At 36.1% G+C, this 25,878-nt stretch overlaps 1 protein-coding gene across 12 annotated transcripts in view; it reads left to right on the top strand.

Annotated features, from left to right (window-relative positions):
- The window catches only part of PLPPR1 (phospholipid phosphatase related 1), a 554,792-nt gene that overhangs the window by 56,497 nt on the left and 472,417 nt on the right, over window positions 1–25,878 (top strand). For 10 of the 12 annotated variants that reach the window (XM_049116313.1, XM_049116319.1, XM_049116317.1 and 7 more), the window contains one exon: window positions 10,733–10,902. The exons of 1 other annotated variant lie outside the window; for it this stretch is intronic. The gene's annotated coding sequence lies outside the window, so the exon portion shown is untranslated. Of the gene's footprint in view, window positions 1–10,713; window positions 10,903–25,878 lie in introns of all 12 variants that reach the window. One more of the 12 variants, XM_049116321.1, reaches the window with a different exon arrangement.

The raw sequence follows: 25,878 nt of genomic DNA on the forward strand, positions 1-25,878 counted from the left end.
TTCCATTATTATCTGATTAAATAATCTCTTTGAAAATTTCACATTTGTCCCCCAAATCCCTTTTTGTTTTGTTTGAATTATCTTCCAAATGAGGTCCACACATAGCATTTGTCTGCCATCTTTCTGAAGTTTTTATTTTTAATTTCAAACAGCTCTCCTACCCCACTTTTTCATGCTATTTATTTCTTAAAGAAACTGGGACAGTTTTTCTCATTTTGAAGTTGGCTGATAGCATCCTCATGGTGTCATTTAACATCATCCTCAATTTTATATGTTTCTTGTAGACTGGTAATTTGATCTAGAGGCTTGACTAGATTTAGATTCAATTATTTTGGCATGAATAATTCACAGGTGGTGAAGCACAGAATGACTGTTCCACTTTTCATACTATTTTAAGGTTGGTTAGTGGGTTTGGCTGGTGTAAGCCATATTGTGTGTTACAAAGTTCACCATCAACTTGTAACTTTATGGTTTTAGCTTCTATTGGTAATTGAGGTCCAGATCCTTTATTCATTAAGGTTTACATAAAGGGTGATTTTCCTAATTCTTTCATTTTACATCTTCTAATTCCATCATTAGAAGGAATTATTCTATGAAGAAGAAGTCTTGTTTATTACCTATTTGGCTTATAAAAACATTTAATAATCTAAGTAGAATATATTATACTTTTGTTCTTAGCGGGCTCTTTCCAGGATCAGCTCTGAAGGTCTTTCTAGTTCATGAGTCCATTGGAATGCACTAGTTGTCTTATCATATCTTGCCACTGATCATTGGCTTCCCTCCTACCTCCACGTTCTATTCTCTGTCAGTTTATTTTTATAACCAAATGGAAGCAGAGCCTTTTGACAAAAGAGGTTTTTTTCTTAGCCAAAACTAAGGGGGTAGGACTTACCAAAGTACTTTCATACCTGTGGAGATTGCCTAAATTCATTTGGTTGCCTCAAATTCTTGATGTTTGTGTTGTGATCCTCAGCATTTGGTATTTTGTGAATCTTCAGTATTTTGCTGGAGTAGACGAGTGTGATATGAACTATGCATCGTTGTTTAATGGTGTCTGGAAAGCTCCCTGCTCAGGAGCACTGAAATTGAACCTGTCAGCCTTCTGCTTTGTGATTTGTCTATGTGGGAGGATTCCTTTTGGTAGGCTTATAAAAATGCCTTAATCTGTAGTTGAAGAGAAAATTCATTGCTCTATTAATGAGTAAATGTGACTCATAAACTCATATTCTGTATTGGTACAAGTAAAGAAAGAGAACAAAGAATCTGTAGCTTCAAATTCAACTGCTAATTTTGTAAATTCCTTGGGAATAAAGGTTTTTTCCTCCAGAATGGAATAATTAATAAGGAGCTCTATCAAAAACTAGTTAAGCTCTTATCCAAATTCTTTCCCAGTTCACTGGAAAACTCCAACATATTTTATTACAATTCTAGATATTCAGACATTAAACTCTTTTCTTAGAATTTTCCTTTTAACTAGAGGTAAGTTGAAAGACTGATTGAAAGACCCATTCTACAGAGAGAAAATCCTTTCTCCTCCCACTGAATCAGTTTCATAGTTTGCTCTGTAGTCAAATTAAGATTCATCTCTGGCTTCTGTAGGGCAGCTTTTATTTTATTCTTTCTAAAACCCTTTTTGTAACAGCTTTATTGAGATGTAATTAATGTAACATTCAGTTTACCCATATAAGGTGTACAATTCACTGAAAAAAAATTTTTTTTTCACAGTTATGCAGCCATCACTACAATCCATTTTAGAACATTTCATCAACTCCCAAAGAAAGTCACCCCCACATTTTGGTCTTCACCTTCATCCTGAGGCAATCATTAATCTTTCTGTCTCTATAGATTTGGCTATTCCGGACATTTCACATAAATGAAGTTATATAATATATATAACTTCTTCTGTATCTGGCTTCATTCATGGAGCATACTGTTTTCAAGGTTCATCCAGGTTGTAGCATGTATCAGTATTTTATTCCTCTTTTTTTTAATTTATTTTTTATTGGTGTTCAATTTACTAACATACAGAATAACCCCCCGTGCCCGTCACCCATTCACTCCCACCCCCCGCCCTTCTCCCCTTCCACCACCCCTAGTTCGTTTCCCAGAGTTAGCAGTCTTTACGTTCTGTCTCCCTTTCTGATATTTCCCACACATTTTTTCTCCCTTCCCTTATATTCCCTTCCACTATTATTTATATTCCCCAAATGAATGAGAACATATAATGTTTGTCCTTCACTGACTGACTTACTTCACTCAGCATAATACCCTCCAGTTCCATCCACGTTGAAGCAAATGGTGGGTATTTGTCATTTCTAATAGCTGAGTAATATTCCATTGTATACATAAACCACATCTTCTTTATCCACTCATCTTTCGTTGGACACCGAGGCTCCTTCCACTGTTTTATTCCTCTTTATTGTTAGATAGTATACCACTGTGTGCATGCCATTTTTTTGCTTATCTGTTTATCAGTTAATTGACATTTGATTGTTTCTACTATTTGTCAGTTATGAATAATGCTGCTATGAATACTCATGTATAAATTTTTGTGTGGATATATACCTTTCTATTTCTTTTGTGTATATAACTAGGTGTAGAATTGCTGAATGTATTGTAACTCTGTGACCTTTTGAAAGCTACCAAACTGTTGTCCAAAGTGTCCATTCCATTTTACATTCCCACCATAAATGTATGAAGATTCCATTTTTTCCACGTTCTTAATTTAGGACAGCTTTTAAAATGGGAGTCCTGGGGCACCTGGGTTGCTCAGTGGTTGAGTGTCTGCCAACTTGTTGATTCAAGTCATGATCCTGGGGTCCTGGGATCAAGTCCCCCATCAGGCTCCCTGCAGGGAATTTGCTTCTTCCTCTTTCTCTGCCTCTCTCTGTGTGTCTCTCATGAATAAATAAATAAAATCTTTTTTTTTAAAGTGAGTCCTAAGGTTTTTTGTGCATTTATCCATTACTATATTTGATTAAATTGAAAAAAATCCAAGAATTTTTATTTCTATGTCTGTTTTTATATTTTTCTATGAATTTTATTGAGCTAACATTTAGTTTGGAATGGAGAAAAGTAGATGGCTCTATCATTGCGTGGCCAATAATTATATATATGTTGAAAGCCTTTGAGCAAGATCTCTCTCTTTTTTTTTTTTTTTTTAAGATAGATCTTTTTTCCAGTTGCTTTTTTCCCAGAGTCTCCTCATCTGAGACAGTAGAAGTCATGAAAAATGTATGTGACAGGGCTCCCTGACATGTCAATATGCTGGAACTGCTTGGGATTTAGTGAAGCAGAATCAGTAGCAAGAAGTGTCCAGTGTTGCCAACATATCCAGTGGGCAAAGGACCTATAAATCTACGAAATAAATAGTTGCCTGGTGGTATTTTTTTCACCTATCAATGAGCTGGTAGGTAAGTCACTTTGTTGCCATGGCAATATGAGAGGGAAAAAAGGAAATGGTAGGGAGTTACAAAGTATAAAACTTCTTTTACTCCTTCCTACATTTAAAAATGTTTTGTTTTGTGGGTTTGTGGCTCTACTGACATCAGCCTTTAAGAATTCTTGTTGTCATCTATGGCATCTGAGGAGCTCTGCAGAATGCCTCTATCTCTATCTCTAGTTCTTACCCTTAGAGGAGCTCACATTGAAAGCTGCTGAGACCTGACAACTTGCAAGACATAGGGACCTAGAAGGATTACTTAGGGATAAAAGTCATTTTCCTTTGAAAGTTGTCCTTTGATTAAGACAAGAGAAATGGATTTTCTGTAGCAGAGCCTTAATACTTAATTGGATTTCCTAAATACATTAGTATTAGGACTATAATATGTAATAAGAATGCTCATGTATCCTTTTCAAAGAACTTTCCTGTCCTCTTCCAAACTAAGCTTTCCTAATTCCACTATGATAAAGGTAAGCCTTATCTCTGCTTCCCAGACAGAAATGTTGAAGCAGTAAGTGTAGATGACTAGAGCAGATAAGGTGGAGTTAGAATCATGATTAGTGTTTTCTGTACCTTGAACTTGAGGCCATACTGTTAGGATTTTTCTTGTTCCCTTCTCCCCAACTAGGACTCATTGAGTATAAATATTCATTGCTTAGGCTGACTAATGTTGAATGGCTTACACAGAGTATAACTTTCAGTTATCTTTGAAGATCCGGACACACTCTAGTTTCAGTTCCCATGGAATCACGATAAAGATGGGATGCACCTGTAACCTCATAGCATTTTGTTTAGTTTAAACCAAGGTTCACTGACTCAAATCCTCACAGGGCTGAGGCTGTGTTATTGAATATAACGGATTGTATTTAGCACAATAGCGTGGTTGTGTGGCTGCTGGTTAATTGGAACATCCACTTAGAATTCAAATTAAAAGAAACATTTGGACCAGTGTTTAAATAAGACCTTTTTTGAGTTGAATTCAGCCAGAACTTTCAGACTGGAATCTCTAGAAATATTGGATCCTTGAAAAATTAATTTGACTAATAAAAAATATGTTTCATCTATTTATATTATTTTCCCAAACATTGAACATTATTTTGAATTCTTTGAAGTATATCATTTTCTTAAATGTTGAAAGAACACAGTTAATTATGCACTTTAAAAGTCACCCATTGAAGAGGGAAATCCATGGAATGCCCCAATATTACATATAATAAAGACAAACTATGCCTTGGCCTTTAAAATTATCATAAGAAAATTTGTTGAGAAAATGAAACTTACTATTAAATCTTGAATTCCCATAATTTTCCTGGTCTCTGTCCCTTTCTCCTTTCTTGGAGACTCTAGTAATCTTGCAGCAAGCTTAGGTACTGGACAAATATCACTGTGGGACATTTCTTTGTCATTCACATATTGGAGTCTCAATTTTCTGTATCCTGTGTCGTCTTAGTTTGGGGGCAACTTCCTTGTTTTCCTGGAATAATCTCTCTAGTAACCTCTTGAGAAAAATTGATTAGAAAACAACTTTAAATATGTTTTCACATATTTGAAAATGCTTATATCCTACCATCACACTTAAATGATAGTTTGGTTACATATAGAATTTTAATTTGGAAATAATTTTCCCTCAGAATTTGGAAGGCATTGCTTCATTAACACCTACCTGCCAGTATTGCTTTGGAGAATGCATGCTGATTTTTGAGGTTTTGCATGTGACCTGTTTTTTTCTCTATGCAACATTCTAAACTTTTGGAATGCTTTGGTTTGGATCTCTTTCTTACTGTGTTGAGAACTTGGGTGGGCTCATTCACTATTAGAAATTTTCTTGTATTATTTATTTGATAATTTCCTGTCCTTAACTTTTTTTTTTTTAAGATTTTGTTTATTTATTAGACAGAGAGAGAGAGAGAGATAGAGAGAGACAGGCAGAGGGAGAAGCAGGCTCCATGCAGGGAGCCCGACGTGGGACTCCATCCCCTGTCTCCAGGATCACGCCCTGGGCTGACGGCGGCGCTAAACCGTTGAGCCACTGGGGCTGCCCTCCTGTCCTTAACCTTCTATGCACCCCCACCCCAAAGTATAAAGTATAAAAGTATCAAAGGTTGTACTTCCTAGAAAAATCTTTTCCTTATTTTTTTCCCCTGATAACCCACTTTCTCCTCCCTCCACCCCCTACTTTCTGGGAGATCTTCTTGACTCCATCTTCCAAGTTTTCCATTGCATATTTCATTTCTGCTATCATATTTTCAAGTTCTTAAAGCTCTTTTTAGTTCTTTGCCTATTCCTTTTTTTGGTTCTATCATCCTATTTATTCATGGTTGTAATAATTTAGGCTCTCTAAAATAATTTCTCTAATATATTTTTATTAAAGGTTTTTCTGGCTCCTTAAATGTTTATGTTTCTTCTAGATTTTAAAATCTGTTTATGATCTTTTCTTTTGTGTGAGAACAACCTTTCTCAATCTCTTTTCTCTGATGGAACCCTTGAAATAATTTTCAGGTCTCAGGGAACTTATGCTTAAAATTAGTACATCTTCAGCTCAAGATACATGACCATTAAGCTTTAGATATAATAATTCGATAATAATTTCCAGTTGCTCTTTGGAGTAGAGAATCATAGTTTTCTGTAGGTCTGTTTATTTTGTCTGACACATTATCTTACTCTCTGTGGATAGTTTTTTCCAGATAGGACATCAACTCTAATATAAGTCAGTAATATAGTTTATGGTAATTTCACATCTTTTTTTTAAATTAATTAATTAATTAATTTATTTATGATAAGCACACAGTGAGAGAGAGAGAGGCAGAGACACAGGCAGAGGGAGAAGCAGGCTCCATGCACCGGGAGCCTGATGTGGGATTCGATCCGGGGTCTCCAGGATCGCGCCCTGGGCCAAAGGCAGGCGCCAAACCGCTGCGCCACCCGGGGATCCCTCACATCTTTTTCTTTTTTTTAACATTTCCTACTTGCTTTTTAGAACTTTGTCCAAGTAGCTTAAAGTTTTATTATAAATTTCTACCATATAAAATGCTAATGAATTGATATGTGACATAATATGTGTGCAAGATTAGTTCCCCCCTACTTTAAAAATGACAGTCCAGCCTTTCTTGAAATTGCCAGGTAGTTAAGCTGAATTTATTGGATTTTGTTGTTGTTGTTTTGAGAGAGAGAGAGAGAGAGAGAGAGAGAGAGAATGCATGTGTGCAAGCTGGGGGTGGGGCAGAGGGAGAGGGAGAGAGAATCTTAAGCAGGATCCAGCTGCAGCTTGGAGCCAACATGGGGTTCAAACTTATGACCCTAAGTTCATAACCTGAGCTGAAATCAAGAGTTGAATGCTTAAACAACTGAGCCACCCAGGTGCCCCTAATCTGAGCTTATATTTATTAAAATTAATCTCTTACTCTATATATTTTTTACAAACTTTAAAAACTCATGAAACAAACATAATAAAATAATTTCTAATGACTAGTTTAAGCCAATATGGGACTTGATTTTTCTAAATACTAGCTTGGTAGATTTAGAAGAGGTTATAAATAGATTTTAATTAATGTTGTTATTTTTTAATATTATTTTTATTTGAGAGAGCACAAGAGAGAGCAAGCACAAGTGAGAGGGGAGGGAAGGGCAGAGGGAGAGGGAGAAGCAGGCTCCCTGCTGAGCAGGAAGCCTGATGCAGCTTTATCCTGGGTTTCTGGGATCATGACCTGAGCCAAAGGCAGATGCTTAACTGACTGAACTACCCAGGAGCCCCTAATTAATGTTATTTCTAACCCGAAAATTTATTGACAATGTCGAATAGTAATGCTATTCCATAAGCACAAGCAATATGAATAAAATGGATTGTAAGATACAATTTTTATATAAGACTTTGAAGAAATATTTTCTTACTACATTCATGACCAGGATTAATTTTAACTTCAACAATTACAAAGTATTACAAATATGTGTTGGTTTCCCTCTTTTATAGGAGACTATGGGCATAAAGAATATTGTTTTTAAAACTAAAAGACATATATATCTCATTAATTTGAAACCTATGCTTCGTTTTTCCTGCACAGCTCTGCAAGTGTGAGTCAAATTTGAGATAAGCACACATGTATTTCATTTTCAATCAGGATGAGATGATTTCTCTTGATGATTGCTAAATAAGAAGAGTTTTCTTAGACATGTTGAAGGTTGAAAACTGTGGTAAAATATTCACAGGTCCTTATGGAAGAAAGTCCTCTGTTGCACAAGTACAGTGAATGACTCTTGAGGTTTTAATTCTTTATCCCTGACCTTATTGGAATTGTTCATTGACTTAGGTTTAGGACTTTCCTTTTTTTAACTCATGCCTTATCTTTAAAAATAGCCATTTTGGGCCATCAGACATGTTTGTAAAATATAATGCTAGTAATATATAAAACAGAAAGACCTAACATATAACTACATACAAAATATCCACAAAACTGAAAGCTTCATAATGCAATTTATTGCTAACTTCTACAGCTCACATTTGGAATGTTTAAAATAATATCAAGATGGCATGGAGGCAATTAAATCACAGCACATAAAAATTCATTCTTTGGAATGAAAATTTCTCTCCAGTTTTTAAAATACACCAGTGGAACTTATTTACTCCCTTAAGCAGCCCATAAATGGAGGTTGGATGAAGTAACTTGAGAGGGAGACTGATGTCATCACCCTCCATAGTCACTTCTGTGCAGTGCAGCAGTCATCAATTATCAACAATGTCCTCTAGTTCGTGTCAAAAGCTTAGAATGGTCCTAAGCAATAAACACTCTCCTATAGTGCACTGCCGAAAGGTCTCTTACTAAATTGTTAGTGGGCCTGTTGAGTCACTGTCCTTTTCAACACGGAGCATGTGAAGTTCACAACTGATGTTTATTATTTTTTGAGTCATGATCTTTCACAGAACCCCTACGGACACCTTGCAGAGCCCTAAGATTCCTTAAGAAGTACTATGTAGAGGTATTTATCTGCTCTCTAAGGTCAGTTCTACAGCAGGTTTCTGTGCAGCATTATTGGGTAGGGCCTTCCTTTGATGGGGATTCCCATATGTCAGTCTCTATGTTTTTACTTGGGACTGTTCAGGGCTCTACATATTTCTGCCTGGAGATTGGATATACTAGGCTTCCATTACTCTTGGATTTAAGCAATGCAGGAAGATTGGACAAGAACTTCACCTTGCAGAATGTAGACTTTTCACTTACTACCCGTATTTTTAGCCTGGCACCTCTTCTCCACTTTTCACTGTGTTTAGTGTCTTAGGGTTTGGAGAATCTCTGGTCTGATTTATTCACACATTTAATTCCTTGTTCTGACTGCTTCTATATGGACATTTAGCCAATGCTCGTATCTTCAGCCCCATACTTTACTTTATGTGGTGCCACCAGCTCCTAAAATTTATGGGGCTTATGGTATAAATTGGTTTACTTTTCTCCTCCTTATCACCCTCTATTATAGGTTTTTGGTGTTCAGCTTTCTCAGCTGTGAGAAATCCTCCAATCAGTTTCTATCTTCCAGAGGTTTGTTGGCACCTCTCATCTGTGTTGTCTCTGTTCCTCTTATCTGTATTGTTATCTGCACTGTTTTCTTAGTCCTTAAGGAATTCTAGTTCATTTCTTTATTCACATTTTTAGTGGAATTTCAGGAAATAACACTGATAAGCACATGCGTTCAGCATGCCACGATTAACCAGATGTCCTTTACTGAAACTCTTAATCCCTTTCTTGTTGTGGAAGAGTTTAACATGGTGAGGGATGCTTTTGAAGTGTTGGAACTCAAGTGAAAGATGTTCAGGCTTGGGCTCAGCCCAGAAGTAGAAAACTGGCAGCCTGCAGGGCCAGAAACAGTCTTCAGATATGTTTTATTTGCATAGTCAAAGTTTGTTCTTTAATTGGTGCTATTTAATTTTAATTTTTTTAGAGAGGGGGAAGGGCAGAGGGAGAGAGAAAGAGAGAATCCTAAGCAGGATTCTCAACACCCAGTGCAGAGCCTGAGGCGGGGCTTGATCCCACAACCTTGAGACTACGACCCCCGCTGAAATCAACGGTTGGGTGCCCAACTCACTGAGCCACACAGGCATCTCAAAATCATGCTGTTTTAAAAATAGGAGAGAGTTTGCATTATAATCAAGTAGTCAGACATCTTTACACAAAATCTTATCTAGTTGTGTATTCTTGCGTGGTAGCGATTGGCTAGAGATGGATGATTGGGTGTTTACTCACTAGTTTGCCACAGTTGTCTGCAGTTTGGCTCCATTCACAGCTATGATTTGATTTTGCACTGCCTCTACCTCAAAAGAGTGTTTCCTGGATTTAGGAAATTCATGACATGTTATACATTTGTGGTGTTATCTTCTGTCTGCTGAAAGTGTCATTACTAACTCTTTTTAGCAAAGTACATCATTTTTTACCTCATTTATCTTACACAGATGCATTCTTTTTTTATTTTATCTTTTCTTGAAGTAATTGACAGTTTTCTTGTAATAAGACAATGATAATACAAGACATTTACACGAGACAAAATATAGATAGTAAACAAATTCATGGAAAATGCTTAGCCATGTTAATGATGTATCATTTTGTGCCTTATTATTATTTTTAAAGATTTTATTTATTCATGAGAAACACACACACAGAGAGAGAGAGAGAGAGAGGCAAAGACACAGGCAGAGGGAGAAGCAGGCTCCACGCAGGGAGCCCGGCATGGGACTTGATCTCAGGTCTCCAGGATCATGCCCTGGGCTGAAGGCAGCACTAAACCGCTGAGCCACCTGGGCTGCCATTTTTGTGCCTTATTAAATTAGATACTTCCTCCTCCTAAAAAACAAAAGAATAATAAAACAAACAGTCCAATACTAATAAGCTTCTGGTAAAACCAACGTACTCATATATTGCTGAGGGAAATATAAAGGGATGCCTCCTTTTGAGAAAACATTTAGGTAACATATTTTGAGAACACATTATATGCATAAAATTAGTTTTGAAAGTTAACTATAACAGAAAGAGGGGGAAAAAAGAAGAGATGAAATTTAAACACCCAGTGGAAGAGAATGATTAGCTACATTGTGGTCCAGCAACACAATGGAAATACTGTGTGTTTGGTAAAAATATACAACCAAAAAGTCTGTTATATGTTAGATTATTATACAATGCTTAATGAAAATTCAGAGTATTCAATTATATTTTTATACTTTTATAAATTATCCAAAAATACAGACCAAAACCAGAAAGTTACTATTTTTCGGATTTTATTTTTTTTTAAAGATTTGTTTATTTATTTCAGAGAGGAAGCAAGAGAAAGAGAGTCCATGAGGAGAGGGACAGAGGGAGAGAATCTTCAAGCAGGCTCCCTGTTGATTGTGGAGCCTGATGTGGGGCTCTGTCCTATGACCCATGAGATTATGACCTGAGCTGAAAATGAGAGTTGGACACTCAACTGACTGAGCTATCCAGGTGCCCCTATTTTTCTGATTTTAAATGTAATATAAAAGTTACTATTTCTTCTAAGTGTAATACATGTATTTATAAAACTAGTAAAATAAAATGAAGTATATAGAATAAGATAAAAAATCAGTCTTGATTTACCGCCTCAAAATAATCACTGTCGACACTTGATACATGTGTATATTATATTCTTCTGTTACAGCTTTATTGAGATATAGTTAAATATACTGTATATAATTAAAGTGTGTACCATTTCATAAATTTTGAAATGTATCTCCACAAGTGATATATATATATCTTCAGAAAAATTTGTTCCATGGAGACCTTTGACAGTTGCCTTGCAGAGTCATTTGGATGAAAGGAGAAAGAATAGTCCATTACTTGTCCTTTCCTTTTTACTAACGATGTCGCCAAGATCATTTGAGTGTGTCCAAGAGAGCAGTTGTCTACTTGCCATAAATTCATCTCAGAGCATATAAATCTGTAACTTATAAACGTTCTCTCCTTTATTTTTATCATTCTGTTTCTTTCCAAGGCAAATAAAACTAATTGTATTTCTTAAAAAATTTATATTTATATATATATTATATATATGTAATCAATACAATCAAGATATTGAACATATCCATCACTCCCAAAACTGTCCTCTGTCCTATAATTTCTTTCTCTTATCTCTTAGAGGCAGCCATTGATTATTGGTACTATAGATTGGTTTGAATTTTCTAGAATTTTATATAGTTGAAATAATACATGATTCCTTTTTTTGGTCGGCTTATTTCAATCAATATAATTATTTGGGATTCATCCATGTTGTGTTCTGTATTAATAATTTGTTCCTTTTTATTGCCAAATAGTGTTCTGCTGTATAAATTTACCACAATTTGTTTATTCACTTATCTATTCATGGATATTTGGATTATTTACGGTCTGGGTATTACAAAAAATGTTGAAAGCTTGAATGATTGGGAGAAGCTGATAAATATCCAGGTATATAGCAACTTTCAGGAAGGCTTTAGAATCTATTCCAGGAACACTCTACTAGGAGTGTATCCTCCCCACCCTCCTATCACTGCTGAAGAGAGATCTGTGAATCTGGGTAATTGAGCAGCTCAAAGTTGCTATATACCTGGATATATATATATATATATATATATATATATATATATATATGATATGTCAGAAAAGTTATATTAGTCATGGTATAGTAGTTCCAAATTTCAAGAGGAATTCCATTTAAATTTTGAAATTTTAATATAAGAGGAAAGAAAGAAAGAGAAGAACTTAATTAGAAAAAAAGGTAGAGGGCAGCTTGGGTGGCTCAGTGATTTAGTGCCGCCTTCAGCCTGGGGCGTGATCCTGGAGACCCAGGATCGAGTCCCACATCAGGCTCCCTGCGTGGAGCCTGCTTCTCCCTCTGCCTGTGTCTATTTCTCTCTTTCTCTCTCTCTCTCTGTTTCTCATGAATAAATAAATAAAATCTAAAAAAAAAAAAAAAAAGGAAAAAAGGTAGAAAATAATTTCAAAGCTGAAGAAAAATGATTTTGCAGTTTTTAAGATGTACTTAGTATCAAGCAGAATGTATGCAATAATTTCACTGTATGGGTGAAAATTTAAAAACATTGAGGATAATGAGAAAATTCAAAGTTTTAAGAAAGAAAAATAGTATTTCTACAAAGAAATGAAAATCAAATTGACATCACATTTGTCATCAAAAACAATGCATTAGAAAAATATTGCAGCAAAATGTTTGCTATTCTGAAGGAAAATAACTTTGAACTTATAATTCCATACCAAGTAAAAGTGGCATTCAATTTGAAAGGCCTACTAAAGACATTTTAGAATTTAAAAGTGTCTCAAAAAATTTTTCAGCCCTATAGAATGGGAGAAGATATTTGCAAATGATATATCAGATAAAGGGATAGTATCCATGATCTGTAAAGAACTTATCAAATTCAACACCCAAAAAACAAATAACCCATGAACAAAAGACATGAACAGACATTTCTCCAAAGAAGGCATAGAAATGACCAAGAGACACATGAAAAAATGCTCCACATCTCTTGGCATCAGGGAAATACAAATCAAAACCACAATGAGATAGCATCTCACACCAGTCAGAATGGCTAAAATTAACAAGACAGGAAACAACAAATGTTGGTGAAGATGTAGAGAAAGGGGAACCCTTTTACGCTGTTGGGAATGCAAGTTGGTACAGCCATTTGGGAAAACAGTATGAAGGTTCCTCAAGAAGTTAAAAATAGAACTATCCCATGACCCAGCAATGACAATACTAGGCATTTACCCCAAAGATACAAATGTAGTGATCTGAAGGGGCACCTGCACCCCAATGTTCATAGCAGCCAACCTGTCAAAAGAGCCAAGATGTCTATCAGCAGATGAATGGATAAAGATGTGTTATATATATACAATGGAATATTACTCGGCTATCAGAAAGGATGACTACTTATCATTTACATTGATGTGGATGGAACTGGGGGGTATTATGCTGAGTGAAATGAGTCAATCAGAAAGACAGTTATCATATGATTTCACTTTTATGTGGAGTAAAACAGTGCAAAGGATCATAGAGAAAGGAAGGAAAGCTGAATGGGAAGTCATCAGAGGGGGAAAAATTATAGGAGACTCTTAGCTATAGGAAACAAACTAAGGGTTGCTGTAGGGAGGGTGGGTGAGGGAATAAGGTAATTGGGTGATAGCATTAAGGAGGACACATGATGTGATGAGCACTGGGCATTGTATGCAACTGATGAATTATTGAACACTACATCTGAAATTAATGATATACTATATGCTGGCTAATTGAGTTTAAAAAAATATACCACACCTAAGCTCTGAAAGAATTATTAGAAAAAGACCTCCCTAAATAAATATACATACATATGTACACATATAGCAACCCTATGAGATACAAAAAAGCAAACAGACAAGCAAAATTTTATTTTATTTTTTATTTTATTATTTTTAAATATTTTATTTATTTATTCATGAGAGACACAGAGAGAGAGAGAGAGAGGCAGAAACACAGGCAGAAGGAGGTATAGGAGATATATATCTCTCTCCATGCTGGGAGCCCAATGTGGGATTCGATCCCAGGACTCTAGGGTTACACTGTGGGCCGAAGGCAGGCGCCAAACCGCTGAGCACCCAGGGATTCCCCCAAGCAAAATTTTAATTCAAAGAAACACATAAAACATTAGTTAATTCTAAGTAATTATTTATGCAGAATCTAAAAAAAATAGCTATTTGGATTTTAAATCCCAGATGATCTCAACATGTAATGCATTTGAAGGACTAGAAGAATGTGGTAGAGACTAAGTTTCCAAGACGGTGGGGAAAAAGAGAAAACAATGGGTAATGTGAATGAAAAGATAAGACATATAAAGGACCTATTCTAGAGGCCCAACATGAAAATAACAGAAATCTAAGGAAAAAATTGTTAAAGAGCTAATAGAGGAGAATTTCCCAGTACTGAAGAGAGAAAAAGACTGATAGCTGTCCCAGAAATGTTCCATAAAAAAATTTACTCTCAGCTTTGTGTACAAGTCTTCGTGCGGACATATGCTTTCATTCTCTTGGACAATTATTTAGGAATGAAAGAGCTAGATCATAGAGTGGGTGCATGTTAAACTTTTTAAGAAATTGCCAGAATATTTTCCAAAGTGGTCATACTGTTTCACATACCCATTAGCAGGGTATCAGAGTTGTAATTCTTCTACATCTCTGCGAAAACTTCAAATGACCAGTCTTTTAAATTTTAGTCATTCTAATAGGCATGTAGTGCTTATCTCATTAAGAGGGTTTTTTTTAAACAATTTTTTTTTATTGAGGTATGATAGACATTGTGGTTTTAATTTGCATTTCCCAAGTGACTACTGACCTTGAAAATCTTTTCTTATGTTTATTTGCCATCTCTCTATCTCTTTAGAGGATGTTTCTTTCCAAGTATTTTACAGACATTTTTTCTTATTATTGAGTACTGAAAGTTCTTTATGTATTCTGGAAACAAGTCCTTTATTGGATATGTGACATGCAGATATTGTTCTTGTGGCTTATCTTTTCATTCTCTTCACACAGTCCTTTGAAGAGCCAAAGCCTTAACTTTGATGAAGTTGAATTTATCATTTTTTTTCTTGTATGGATCATGCTTTTGATTTTATTTTTATTTAATTCAGAGATTTTCCTGTATAAATTTTATAGTATTAAGTTTTATATTTAGGATTGTTTTGAGTTAATTTTTACATGTGGTGTGAGTTATGGATTGAGGACTTTTTTTTTCATTGTTCTAGTGCCATTATTAAGTCTATATGTTCTTTCTGGATTTCCTTTGCATCTTTGTCAAAAATCCGTCCACCACTTATGTGTATGTTTATTATTGGACTTTCTATTCTGTTTCACCTGCTTGTTTAATTTATGCCACTATCACACTGTCCTGATTACTATTGCTTTATAATAAGTCCTGAAGTCAGGTAGTATTAAGTCCTCTAACTTTGTTATTTTTAAAAACTTGTCTTGGCTATTCTCGGAAAATTAGCATTTCCACATGAATTATATAATTGGCTTGTCAAGTTTGACAAGCCTCCTGGAATTTTGATTTGGATTGTATTACATCTATAGATCATAGATCAATTTGAGGAGAATTAACATCTTAACAATATTGAGTCTTTTGATCTATGTCTATTATGTAGTTTTTAGTTTCTCTTAGTAGTGGGTTGTAGTTTCAAGTCTTATACATCTTTCATCAGTTATCCCTAAGTATTTTATATATATGTATCACATGCAGTTGGTTTTTATATATTAATCTTGATAAATTCACTCAGTAGTAGCTCTCAAGCTCTCATTTTCTTTCTTTCTTCATTTGTAGATGCATTAGGATTTCATACATAGGCTGTCATATGTCTTTGGATAAAGATACTTCTTTGCTTAGAACCTCTAGTACAGTGTTAATAGATGGGGTAAAAACAGACATCATTTAATTCCTGATTTTAGGAAGAAAGTAATTATGTTTTCTTTTTCATGAAATGTACAAAAATTGGTTATTCTCAGAGATCATCAATTACTAGGGGTCACATTTTAAGCAATAAATACATTTTGTTTAATAAAAAGTTAGTTGTCAAATCAATTTACTATAGTTTTTACGAGAATGTGTTTTACGAGTTTTCTTTCGGGATGAACAGAATACATGTAAATATTTTAAGATTAAGGAGTTTATAGTAATGACTTTCCAATAATAAACTATTTAAATGTAAACAATGTGTGAAGGGGCCAGTAGCAATATATTAATAAAGTGGTGTTTGTAGTAGCTGAGGAGCATCTAGAGTTGGACAGAAAGTACTGGGTTTTGGGAGATTAACAAAAATATTTGCTTTATAGCATTCTGATTCTCCTAAACAAAAGTTAGTAAGGTTTTCCAAATCTATAAAGCTGCATTTTTCTTGGCTACATACTTTAAATGCTGACCATGGTAGCAAACCCTGAATTGAGCCTTAAAGAACTTAGTCAGTCATGAGCCCTGATGGGAAAAGCCTACATCATAAAATTCATCTTTGTCCTTGGGGCTTTGCTGTCAGACCCAGCAGAGTTCAAACATTTACTGAAGACCTAAACAGTATTTTCTTCAATATGCCTTTCTCATCCTTGGTAACCATGTGGGTTGTCATCTAACAACTAGCCTTGCTCAAGCAGTCCTTGAAAGGGGTTTTAGCCCCAGAGGATAAAGAAGCTCTTAAAAATGCTCTGCTCAGAATTCATCGTATCCACTTGAAACTTCTGTTAGTTCCAAAAGGATTATTTAGAGTGCTGTCAGACATCACCAAGGAGCTATAAAACACGGCATATAACATGGTGTCTGTACCGGCTAAAACTGTTCCAACTCCTAGAAGCTCGCCTGCTAGGTCTGAGAATGTTAATTGAATGTATGGCTGTCTTTTATCCCAGAAATGAGTAAAATGAGACATGCTCTTTCCTTTCCCCACTCCCACCTTACACTTTGCCTTTCAACTCTTGTACTTTAGGGCATCTCCACAGTAGGGTTAGATGACCCTATTTTCTATTATATCAGCACCTTGTGTGGTCCCTAGCACACATTTACTGATAGTGATAGCCTCTCAATTTGTTTGAATCTCCCATAAAACTATAAACACTGTGAGGCCCTTACCTATCTAACTTACTCATGTTAAGCCATCAGCAACCAGTAACAGTACCCAGTCTATAGCAATAAACAGACATTTGTTAGATGAATATATGAATGAATAAATGCCCAGAGCAGATGTCAAGTGGTAGCAGTTTTAAATTCCAAGTTAAAAAAAAATTCCAAGTTAAAGTAATAAAGTTTTCCTTGTTCATGGATTGATGAGGGACAAGGGTTTGAAAAGTAAGTGAAGAAATAAATCCAGAGTTTTAGGGAGAGAGGAAGACAACCATTGCTATATAGGTAAGGGGAGTCTACTGGTATTGAGGTTACCTATTTGTGACTTGGGGTCTGGAACATGACTTAGGAGTGGCTTCCTCAAGTTCAAGTCTAGTTGTTCTCTTATCAGCAGGTTGGTGCATGGATGTGGGACACCTTGATAAAGACTCAATCAGTTAGACAAGAATATTTTGGCAAGAAAGGGGAAAGAATCCTGTTGGTTTCCACTTGTATGTAACTACTTGTATTGATTCTTCAAAGTTTTCTCACTTTTTCTCAATCATCTCATTGTAGTTCGGGAAGTTATAGAGAACTGGTGCTCTTTTTGTATTTTTACATTTCCTGAAATCTTCATGTACCTAGTTTTGTTTTACCTTTATTTTCTTTGGGTTTTCTCAACATGGGTGGGTTTTAGATGGGGAGAAAATGGATATAACTGGCATATACAAAATTTATTATTTTAAATACATATTTGTTTTTTACATAGCCATATTAATAAACTCTCATTTTAGTTTCAGTATTTATTTCAAAGATTATCTTGGATTTTTTCAGATATTTAATTATGCACAAGCAAAGATAAAATTTCCTCTCTATCCTAATATTTATACTTCTTTTTACTTCTGGTGATCTTATTTAATTGTCTAGAACTCCCAGAAGTATATTAAAATATTATTTGTGATAGTGGTCATTTTTGTCTCATTCCTTCTGTAATAAATATCCCCATAATGTTTTATATTCAAATATTATGTTGCCAATTGATTGTATCATAGGTATTCCATATCATCTTAATAAGTACTCTTCGATTTCTTCTATTTCTATTTGTAGGTCAAGGTTTAAAAATTTATCAATTGTTTTTTAAAAAACATCTATTGAGTCAGTCAGATAGCTTTTCTCCTAGTAGGTCCTTTGACCTACTAATATGATGAATTATAGATTTCCTAATATTGGCCCATAATTGCATTCATTCCTACTAATATGATGAATTATAGATTTCCTAATATTGGCCCATAATTGCATTCGTTCCTGGAATAAATCCTACTTTGTCATGATGTATTATTCTTTAAATATCCTGACAGACTTGATTTTTCTGATGTTTTATTAATGATATATGTATTTATAGTTATAATTGAGATTTCCTAGGAGACCGTGAATTTGTCTCACAGCTACTACTCTATAGCCAACTCTTGCTTCCAAACCCTGTAGCTCTGAGCTGGGGTAGGGAGGCTGTTTGTGACTTTTCTTGGGTTCTGGTCACTTTCTTCCCAGACAGATTGTGCTCTTGTTCTTTCTTTATTTTCTCTTCATTTATTGTTTATGTAGCAGAATTTTCTTGGATCTTCTTTCTTGATCTATCTTTTTTTAAATTTTTCTCTCTCCAAGCCTTTGTGTCCCTCTGTGACTTTGGGCAAATGCATCAGCTTCTCCCTCTGTAAAAGGAAATGATTGTGCTATGTCCTCCATTCCAGAGCTGTTGGGAAGACGAATGTGAATGTGACTTTAAAGAGTGAATGTGTCTTTTTTTAAGAGTGAGAGAGAGTGTGCATGCATGTATGAGTGGTGGAGTGGGGGTGGTGGGAGGGGCAGAGGGAGAGAGAGAGAGGGAGAAAATCTTAAGGATATTCCATGCCTAGTGTGGAGTTCAATGTGGGGCAGTATCTCAGGACCCTGATATCATGACCTGAGTAGAAATTGAGTCCAATGCTCAACTGACTGAGCTACTCAAGGCACCCCTTTTCCTGATTTCTCTTAATTCAGATTGCCCCCCCCTTTTCCTTTCTTTTCTATTTTCCTTTTTGTCGTTGTTGTTGTTTTTAAAGTAAGTTTTACACTCAACTTGGGGCCTAAACTCATGACCCTGAGATCAAGAGTTGCATGCTCTAATGACTAAGGCAGCCAGGTGCTCTTATTTCCCTTTGGTTTTTATTCATCAGAAATTGGGGATGGGTAGGATAGGCAAAACTTACTGTTTTAATCTAAAAGTTTCTGATCTTGTGCTTCCAATCTAGGACAATTAAGCAAAACAAAGTTACATAGTATTTTCATGGAATTCACATTTGAGACTATAGTGTTTAAATCATAGCATTAAATCATGTAGTATTAAAAACCAGGCATTAGCTCTTAAAATTTTCATAATGGTAAAGTCTCTACTTTAGGGAGAAGATCATCAAATTACTTCGCTAGGAGTGTGAACATCTCAGTGGGTGGCCCGAGACTGCAACTGAGGAAGCTGGCATTCCAAGTCTCAAGTGCTAAGCCTTGTGCCTTGAGAGTATCTTAAATTGTGAAGACTTTTATGTTGGTACCATAGAACCTTTTATTAACTCTGATAATTAGAATGACTCTTGCTCTGTTTAAGACCAATAATGTTCTATTTGTTTTTATGCTGTGAAGTATTGTGCTGTAGGAGACACATTCTGAATCTTGCATATGCTTATTAGTAAGCCTTGAAATATCTGGAAGAATGTACAAACACGATCCTTATAAAAACTACAGTCATACCAACAGCCAATTGCAAACACCAAGGTTGTGCAAAGCTTGTGCCAAGCAACACTTTACCTTTTGTACAGTTCACTTTGGGCTTGGCCATACAGTGGATGTTCCATTTGAGGGTCCTTTCTCTGCAGGGTCTCCCTCTTGTTTTTCCTTTTTGCCATCCCTTGGGTCCTCCTTTCTTCAGTTGACGTACCTTGTAGTTAAGGCCAGAAATTCGAATTCTGGGTTCCATTCTGGAAGAGGATTGTGGATCTTCCTGGCTCCAGAATTTGAGGGTCTTTGGGAGTAGACTATCATTTGACAAACTACTCCCTGGTCAAGACTGATTCTTTTTCAATAATGTACACATGCTATTTAACAAAATAAAGATCCACTCTCTGCTAGGAGTGAATATCTGGAAGCATGAAGGAAATAGAGGGCCTTCCTGTCACATGTTTCTGGTGGTATGGGACATTTTGGCAAGGATTTACAGAGCATAGCATGGCTGACTAAATGGATGTTTCACCTATGAGTCTCTGAACCCAGGGTGTTGAATTTGTGTGTACCCCTTAGCCAGTGGGTAAGCCATCTGGGTAAGAGTCCCAGAGCTGCTATCTCTCCAAGCCTTTGTGTCCCTCTGTGACCTTGGGCAAATGCATCAGCTTCTCCCTCTGTAAAAAGAATATGATTGTGCTGTGTCCTCCATTCCAGAGCTGTTGGGAAGATGAATGTGAATGTGTCTTTAAAGAGCTCTGAGTTTCCCTGAGGAGGGTGTTGTGTAATTACGAGGTGTTACTATCACCACTCCTGTTAGGAACACTGAGAATGTGATGGCTGGAACTAAATCAGCTGCACCTGCCTGTTTTTTATCTTCAGCTTTAATGCATCTTCTTTTCTCCCACACAGCCTATAAGCAAATAAATATTATTTTCCAAGTCAGGCTGCCTTCTAGTGAGTCAGGGCTGATTCTTGTCTTATGCCCCGAGCCTAGCCTGCTTGGTTGGGTGTGTGGTGAAATAATTCTTTTTTATGGCCAGATAGCCCCAGCCTCACTGCTGTCCAGCATGGTGACCTTGGACCTGTTACTTAACCTCTCTAAGGCCCTGTCTTCACCAGTGAAATTGGGTTTCTTATAAGTATTGTAGGTTTAAATGAGATTAACTTTCGAAATATTTGACAAACAGCAGGTATTCAGTAAATGTTAGTGTTTTGAAATTTTGTTTTCTTTTATTCTCTCACTTTTTTGGCCCTGGCATTAATGTGACATGTGCATTTCTATCTTAGCATCTTGTTTTGGGTAGCAATTGATATTTTGGGTGTCTTGCGATATGGCATCATTATTCTGGAAGATTTCATTTTGAACCATGTGTCTTCATTCTCAATGCCCTCAAAGCAATTTAAACAAACCAAAGTATAAAAGCATTTACTTTGTGACATTTATTTTCAATAGTCTGTGAGCCCTCACATGCTCTTAATAGAAAGAGAAAGCTACAAAAGCTGGCCCGGCTGTTAGGAGGTACTATTTAAAGCCTCAGTGGGCCCCAAATGACAATTTTGAAATTGACTGTGGAGTGTGACGATGCCAAGTACTAGCAGACGCCCAGGAAACCTGTCACATTTGCCATGTGTTACCAAAATCTCAGGAGTCTGCAGAGGTTTTTAGAAGAGTTTTTCTCTTAGGAAGCTTTTGCCATTTCTTATTCTCTAGATTTCCCCTTTGCTGTGGATGGAACATGCTACTGTGAAGGAACCTCAGACTGCACACTGAGCCTCTGTGCATAGGGAGGGTTTTCCCATGCAGAGATATTCGTAAGGCTTCCAGCTAAGATTAGCTACACGACAGTTTTATGCCTGGGAATCAGTGATTGTGTTGAAAAATGGCGATATCTCCTGTACATGGTTGTTTTGTAGTGGGTAAGAAGCCTGCTCTGCCTCTGACTAGCTAGATGACCTTGTTTTTTTTTTTTTTTTTTTTTTATGTTGCTTGGACTTTCTTTTACACACACACACACACACACACATATATTATATACACACACACACATTTATTTATCTATCTATCTATCTATTGGAGTTCGATTTGCCAACATATAACACCCCGTGCTCATCCTGTCAAGTGCCCTGCTCAGTGCCCGTCACCCAGTCACCCCATCCCCCCTTCCACTTCCCCTTCCACTCTCCCTTGTTCATTTCCCAGAGTTTGGAGTCTCTCATGTTTTGTCACCCTCTCTAATGACCTTGCAAGTTACTTAACCATTGAGTCTCCATTTCATTGTCTGTCAGATGGGGATAGTGATACCAACCTTGACACATTTTTATAAACATTTGTAATATATAAAGTTCTACACTGGATATTTAACATATAGAAGGTACATTGATACATTTAGGGTATTTTTTTAATAAACTCTTGAAAAATAATCATTGTGGTAGGCAGGATAATGATCTCCAAGGATGTTCACATCCTAATTCTTGGAACCTGGAAATATGTTAACCTTTCAGGGCAAAAAAGATTTTAGAAATATGATTAAGGATCTTGAGATGGGAAGATTTTCTGGATCATCTGGGTAGGTCTAATCTAATTATATGGGTCCTTCAAAGGACCCTTATCCTGCTGTGGTCAGAGAAAACTATAGGACAGCAGAAGCAGGGTCAGAGACCTGTTATATTGCTGGATTTGAAGATGAAGAGAAGAGCCACAAGCTAAGGAATGCAGGCAGCCTACAAAGGTGGAAAAGGCAAGGAAACAGATTCTCTCCTAGAGGCTTTAGAAGGAGTCAACCTTCTCAGCACCTTACTTTAGCTCAGTGGGATACATATCAGGCTTCTGAACTATAGAATTGTGAAACAATAAATTTGTATTGTTTTAAGCCACTAAGTTTGTGATAATTACTTATACAGTAACAATAGGAAACCAATACATGATTAAAGAGAATGTAAGGGTTTGTGCAATTATAGAAGAGTAAGGCCCAGGATGCTCTGTATGTGAATAAGCTACTAGGGTATGTGCCAGATTCTAGTCCCCTTGAGCTTGGTAAGAATTTCTGAAATCCTACCAAGTTCCCTTCTGGGCAGGAGTTGTACCTTGCTTCATAAGAATTGAATTGCTTTGTTTTGCTCTAAAAGATTTGAATCTAGTTTGAAAAAGTCACATTACTTATATTTGAAATTTTGGAATTCCCATAATTGCTCAAATCCCTGTTTCCTCTCTGAATAGAGAGCAACTGAACTTTGCTGTACCTTATTCTATGGATGAAAGAACTTAGAAATTAGGGTCAGAAGATGTGGGTCGGAGTCCTGCTGTCCTGGAAAAGTAAATCATGTAATCTTCAAAATGTATCTCTAGAATGGGGTGATACCACCTGGTTTATGTATCTGTTATGGTTTATGTATCTGTTGTGTAGATCAAGGAGATGATGTGAGTAAAGATGCATTGAGAACCGGCCCTCTACAAGTTTCAGGTGTAATTATTGTATTTGTTTTCTTGATTTTCGTGTTGTGATGGGACCATAGACTATTAGATCAAGAAAGGGCACTACGGATCATTTAGTCTATTAGCCTTAAACTCAGGCTAAGAGAGGTCCATTAACTTGAAAATGTTTTCCTGGCTCCCTTGTGTCCAGCTTCCAACATGGCCTGAGTAATCACTGGAAGATGGGCCAGGCAGGAACCTTAATCTCACTGGAAGGGCATAGGCCTAGGTGGGGGAGGAATACAGGAAATGTAAGAAATGAGAGACCCAGGGATTCAGTCATAAGAACTGATGATGAATTGGGAGGGATTGGGAGAGGGAGAAGTCATCCCTAGGAAATTTGGGGAACTAACAGGCAGAGTGGAAGGAAGTGATGAGCTGGAATATAATTTTGAGCTTCTGACTGAAGTCTTTTTTTTTTAATAATAAATTTATTTTTTATTGGTGTTCAATTTGCCAACATACAGAATAACACCCAGTGCTCATTCCATCAAGTGCCTACCTCAGTGCCCGCCACCCAGTCTTGTGTTCTTCCTACTACTTAATTGGTTTTTTGGTTTTGCAGCAGGAAGAGGGGAAACTGCCTTGTATATGGGTCATCTAGTAATTCTTCCCCTAAATTTTGGAAAGAATTCAAGATGACTTATTTTGAATTTCACTTAAAGATTAAGGTATTGCAGTCAGGTTCCAGTGAACCATCTCCTTCAGCATACAATAGGCTCACATCCCCGGAACCTAATCTTTGGTCTTGAAAGTTTCTTCTTTAATATGTAGACTCACCATGGATAGTCAGGCAAAGCAAAGCACAAGAAAATAAAGCAAATTCTTAATAAGGCAATAGCAATGCTAAATTCACCTCTGGCTCTGTAAGTGTCTTCAATGTACACTATACAAACACATGCCTCACATGCCATGCTATGCACATAGACATACACACACATAAACACACATACACACACACCCCCACATGAAAACACAATGTTAAAGAATACAGAGAATTATGGTACCATTTGTTTCATCACCTATTGTCTATTTTGTTTCAAAGTCATATACCGAATTTTATGAATTTTATCGCAACATGTGCTATATAGAAATGTGACCTATATACAATATATTTTCCCAGATTATATTAAGTGGCCATTTCCAAAAGGAGAATGGATTGGAAAATGGAAGAATGAAGTGACTACCTGTAGAGTCTAATCTAACAGTAGGAGTCCTTTGTAATTTTATAAGGATGTAGAATTCAGAGGGCTTCCATATTCAGCAGTGTATTGTACCCCCAAACAATCCTATGAAAGAGGCAGGGAGGTAGCTTTATTCCTATACCACAGCTGGCATTCCGAAAGGTGACAGGAATTGATCAAGGTCAGACTTGGGTATAAAGAAAGGGTAGCTGACTTCTTTTCTATAACCATGGGGCTATTTCTCTTATCTGATTGCTAAAGAACTAAAGCAATAAACACATTTTAAATGAAGTGTAAAATTGATGTTTAAATATAGATTATGTAAAAATTTTCACATTCTAAATGTTAAACATGTTTGCTATGTAAAATTTCAAAAACTTGGAAAAATAGGAGAAAATTACCCTTAGGGATGACTATTATTAACAGTTTTGTTGTATTTCTTTAAAATATTTTCTACACATTGGAGTTTCATTTTGTTTACTTAGGTTAATATTATAATTTTTGTTTCTATAGAAAGCATTTGCCATACATTTTCCTGTGTTTTATTATCATCAACATCATTTTTAATAGTTGCAAAGTACTCTAGAGACTGTGCCATAATCTTTTTAGTAGTTTCTGTTTTAGGATCTGGGTTGGTTCTAATTTTTGCATTTTCAAATTTTTTAAGTTTTTATTTAAATTCTAGTTAGTTAATATACAGTGTAATTCTAGTTTCAGGTGTACAATATAGTGATTCAAGACTTCCATACATCACCCTGTGCTCATTACAAGTGCCCTCCTTAAAATCCCCATCACATATTTACCCCATCTCCCCTCTGGTTACCATCAATCAGTTCTCTGTAGTTAAGAGCTTCTGTCCTGGTTTGCCTCTTTTTTCCCCCTTTGCTCATTTGTTTTGTTTCTTAAGATCCACATATGAGTGAGATCATATGGTATTTGCCTTTCTCTGACTTATTTCACTTAGCGTAATACTCTGTAGCTCTACCCATGTCATTAAAAATGGCAAGATTTCATTATTTTTTATGGCTGAATAATATTCCCATGTGTGAGTGTGTGTGTGTGTATCACTTCTTTATCCATTCAGCATTTTCACATTTTGATTTGATTTTTTAGAACAGATGTTAAGCATTGAGATTATCAGGCTAAAGCATATTGGATATATATTGCTAAATTGCTTTCTAAAAGTGTTCTACCTATCAATCTTTTGTATTGTAGAAATGAAATCAACTTAAAATGGAATCTTCTTCTTAATGGAACTTCAGGTGTAGGGACTTCTTAACTAGCCACCTTCCCCTAAGGACCAGGCACCTGACTGTGTTGTTTAGCAGCACCTTTCTCTAGTCCCATTTCTAGCTTTGTACTGCTTGCCCCACTGCAAAGTTCCATTAATTTCTGAGGCACAACAGTTTGACTTTGCACTCTGCTTATGCTAT

Source organism: Canis lupus, chromosome 11 (genome assembly GCF_003254725.2).
Source record: "Canis lupus dingo isolate Sandy chromosome 11, ASM325472v2, whole genome shotgun sequence".
Taxonomy (NCBI): domain Eukaryota; kingdom Metazoa; phylum Chordata; class Mammalia; order Carnivora; family Canidae; genus Canis; species Canis lupus.